Consider the following 4,623-nt stretch of genomic DNA (forward strand, 5'->3'; position numbering starts at 1 on the left):
CCCAGAAATGTATTCATGAATACCCAAAAAGGGGAAAAATAAGTTTGTAATTTATGGCTGCCCAGAGGCGGCAATAACTAATACACTGAAAATTTACCCATTTTATGCATCTATTTTGCTTGTTTTACTACTCTACTGTTCATAAAAAGCACATTTATTTTAGCAACTGTCATGTCTCTTGGCATTTATGTGATCTTGGAGCTATGTGTAAAAATATACATTTTTCTAGTTTTCGATTTTTATTGAAAAATCATCCCTTGCCAATTTATATCAATACGATTTGTTCCCTAATAGAACTGTTTTCGTTGTTCTTTCACTCCATGTGTGTGTTTTACCCAATTTTGATCCTTCATCTCTGAAAGGTAACTTTAACACTATTGTTCTAAATCCAATTTAGTGTCACATCTGCTTTCAATCTCCTTTCGGTTCCAGCCTTAAGGGCACTTTATCATTAACTGGAAGGAGGAAAAACAAGAGAGGCTTTTAAAGAGTCTTAGTCACAATGGAGATTATTCAATAGGAATAACATTTCCAATGCACATGAAAATAGCAGTTCTCCAAAATGCTCAATTTGCTTCAAAGATGTCTTGTAATGAGAATCCCTGTGTGGCAAGGGACATAGAAAGTCCTTACTTACAGATATCTCACACCCGTGAGATATTACTTAATGAAGGTTCTATGGAAGAATCCAGACATCATTTTTATGTAATTTGCTGCCCACTGACTCATTTCTAACCATGCATAATGAATTAGGAAATGCAAATAACACCCATATTTCAGGGTCTGGAGAGTTTAAGAGAGGGGCCAGATAAGAACTGAAGGATGGAGTTTTTGAACAGTTCCTCAAAATGATGAATGTAGGAGGAGATCACCAATGGGAAGAAAGGACTGAAGAGCAGAACATCATTGAGGGTGAGACGACTGCAGGGAATTAGGCAGTTTCCAGGATGGGATGCCAATTGAATCATGGAGATCATTCTGCATATTTAGTCTTTTATCTCTCTGTTTTAGGAAGGGCTAGAATTTCTGCATCACTGACTCTAGAAGTATGCTTGAGCATGCTTTGATAAAGTTCTTAATAGCTTCAAAGTTAGTTGTATGTTTTTACAATGTTGTTGTTATGGCTTAAATTGTTTTATAGGTTCTGTTCATTTCACAATGCATCTGCCTCCATTATTTCATAAAAACAGGACAGTTTTCATATTATTGTACAATATTATTTCCATATTATTCATATTTTATAATTTGTTCAGTCCTTCCACAAACTAATGGATATCCTCTTGTTTTCTAGCACATTGTAATTATGGAAAGGACTCCTTTAAATATTTTTCTGCATAGGGGAGTATTTCCTCTTTCTTTAATCATACTATAGTATAGACTAAGTAGTAATATAATTGAGTCAAAAGATATGCATAGTTAAATAAATTTTGGAATATGTCTAAATTCTTTTTCAGAATGGTTGTTCCTATTTACAGTTCCACTATTAGTAAATTAAAATGACTTTCCCTCAACATTTTTATTTTTCCTTCTTTAATCAACTTTTCCAATATGATCGATATGAAGTAGAATCTCAGTGTTACTTTAATTTTAATTTTTCTAATTATTAATGATTTGGAATATATTCCATATGTCTAATGTAGATATGGCTTGGGTTTCTTTCTCTGAAAACTGCCTGTTCATACTTTGATCATTTATCATTTGGGGAATGGCTCTTATTCTTTTAAATAAATGGAAGAAGTTATATTGGAAATGAATCTTTTATCAAAGAGAGTTATGAAAAGATTCTCCCACATAGACACAGAGTTAATTCTTTCACTGAATCTTAACTTCATTTATCTGGTTCTTGCAAAAATGCTTTTTTAATGTTATGTAATAAAAATTGTTCTTTTTCTCTTCACTGATACCCTTTATTAAGTTCATAAACTATTTCTTTTTCCATAAATCTTAAATGTAATTTTTCTTGCTTCTATAATTTGTTTGAAATATTAACTTTTATATCTAGGTCATGTTTCCATTTAGAACATGGCTTGGTACATGATGAATGCTAGCCTAAACTTAATGCTTCTTAGGCTACTTTCCAGTTCTTTGAATAGTTTTTGTCAGGTAACAAGTCCTTAAAATAATAGAAAAAAATCTATTAGGGTTTGTTTGCTTTTGTATGTTGTGAACCTAATCTATTCCAGTGAGAGATCTCACTCTCTCCCTCTCCTTCTTTTACTCTTTCCCCCTGCCTCCCTCCCTTCCTTTCCCCATCAACACCAGTACTAAACATTTATATGAGTGCTTTGAGGTATAGATTTCCTTTTAGAAATTCTTTGGCTGAATGCCTCAATTTTGGCATTGTATTTTTAATGTTTAATTTTCTTTAACGAAATCATCATTTTTGTGATTTGCTCACTAACTTGACAATTCTATAAGATTATGTTATTTAGTCTCTAATTTATAATTTTCTTTAAAGGTCCCTTGTTGAATATGATTTTCATTACATCGTGGTTGATAGGAAATGTTTAACATCTCTACTTGTCTTTATTTGTGAGATGTGTGCATGTGTATCCCCACACATGTGTTTTCAATTACTGTAAAAGTGCTTTGCAGCAGTAAAATATGTCTATTCCTTTATTGTCCCATGCAATAATCATAAGAGATTATTCTTTCATATTTATCTTTTAAAATTATATTAAGATACTTAATTTTTCATATTTATTTTTATTAGATTTGTCAAGGTCTGAAAGGGATACATTTCAATCCCCTACTATTATAGTTTTATTGCCTACTTCTATTTATTTCTTACCTATATCTTTCTTTAGTATTCAGATGCTGTGACATTCAGCGCTAATATGTCAAGGCACTGATATTAATTCATTATCTATGGCTATTGTTCTTTGGTCATGTATGGCTCTTTATGACACCATTAGGGTTTTTCTTAGCAATTATAGTGGAGTGATTTGCCATTTCCTTCTTCAGTTCATTTTAAATATGAGGAAACAGAGTGAAACAGGGTTAAATTACTCGCCAAGGGTCACATAGCTAGTGTCTAAGATCAGATTTGAACTGGATTCAGGATTCCAGGTCTAATGTTCTACCCACTGTTCTCTCTAGCTGCCACATTATGTATGTTACCTTTCAGATTCCCTGAAAAGTTTCTATTTTTTACTGTTACTGAGATTCTGATTGCTACCCATTCTTTTCTGAGTTCAATTGAAAAGTAATATATTTTTCTACCACCTCTTATTTTTCTATGATTCTTTATGTTTTGAGTGATTCTTTTATGCAATATTTATTATTGGAATTTTCTTTCTAATTTATTCAACTGTCCTCCATTTTAATCTGTTCATCACAGTAATGCTTGTTTATTTGTTTACTTCCTTCCATCCCATTCTGTTGTATTTTTTCCTCCACTCTTTATTTACTTTCCCCTCTTTAAAAAGAGGGTTATTAGACAAAGAAGTATTTTAGTATCAGTGCCCCTTGCTTGAAGTAATCTGTGTCTGCTGTCCTACTTTATTTTTCCCTCAGTCACAGATTCATAACTTTCCTTTCTTTCCTTTTAATCCTCTCTTTATGGGAAATTCTCTGAGCTTAGAGTTTGATTTGTTTTGGACAAATCTTTCCCAAAATCTATTCTCTTCATTTTCCTCCTTCCTTTTTCCTCCTTCTCTCCTGTTTCTCTATTGAGTTGAATGGTTTTCTACAGAAAAATCTATGTTTGTAAAAAAGCTTCAATGTTTCATGAATTTGAGTATTATCCTTGTTTAGTGGCCATGCTAATCTATTCTGATTAATTCAAATTTTAGTCCATATGCTACTGAAGCAAGTACATTAATACAGTTGTTAAGAAGGACAAAGAAAAACTCCGAATCTGATCGACAGAACTTTAAATGGGAGTAGAATATTGTAGGCATGTATCTCCCAAGCTAGATAGAGAGAATAAAACATGACAGAAGGAAAAATCAATAATTTCCAGAAGACAACATTCAGGAATAATGACAATAATAAAATCCATAGCCACAGGTGTCTTTAAGAAAATGTTGAGAGCTTTGTAATAAGGTAATAAGGTAAACAAAAAAAAGGTTAATGCAATATATTGAAATGATTGATTAAGGCTCAAAAATTGACTGTCACAATAGCTTAGCTATATTTTTCTTTGTATACCCTTCAACACATGCCTCTTCTGATTTGTACTACTCGTTCCATACCTTTAGGATTTTTAACAACCCTTGTTTGTGTAAACCCTGGATCTTACATTAAAATTAAAGGAAACTTTGCTTTTGTAGATTTATATGTCTGATATCATCTTGAATCTCAGCTAAGATTCCAGTACTCAGATGTATTTGAGATGTCATCAAATTGGAAGTTCTCTCCAATGATGGAGATTACTGCCCATCCATCCTTGCCAATGTTGTAGAACTTTTATCCACGTTTTCATATGTTTTGTCATATGTTATGAGTCTGTGGCTGGAATTGGATATCTGTCAACCTGTCATTCTGTATTCTTGCCAGGGGACCAGCTCATTATTTGTTCTTATCATGCAATCATTTGATGATATCTTTAATTCTTTATAATTTATAAGTTACAGCTGTGTCAAATCTACCTTGTTCTTCTCCATTATCCTCTAAGCGATA

General features: G+C 32.4%; 1 non-coding gene across 1 annotated transcript; it reads right to left on the reverse strand.

Annotated features, from left to right (window-relative positions):
• Positions 1 to 3,711: 3,711 nt before the first annotated feature.
• On the reverse strand, positions 3,712 to 3,814 carry LOC123250783. The gene has a single exon (XR_006506423.1). It is a non-coding gene; the product is annotated as a U6 spliceosomal RNA (small nuclear RNA).
• Positions 3,815 to 4,623: the final 809 nt, after the last annotated feature.

This window comes from Gracilinanus agilis, chromosome 5, assembly GCF_016433145.1.
Source record: "Gracilinanus agilis isolate LMUSP501 chromosome 5, AgileGrace, whole genome shotgun sequence".
NCBI classification, from domain to species: Eukaryota; Metazoa; Chordata; class Mammalia; order Didelphimorphia; family Didelphidae; genus Gracilinanus; species Gracilinanus agilis.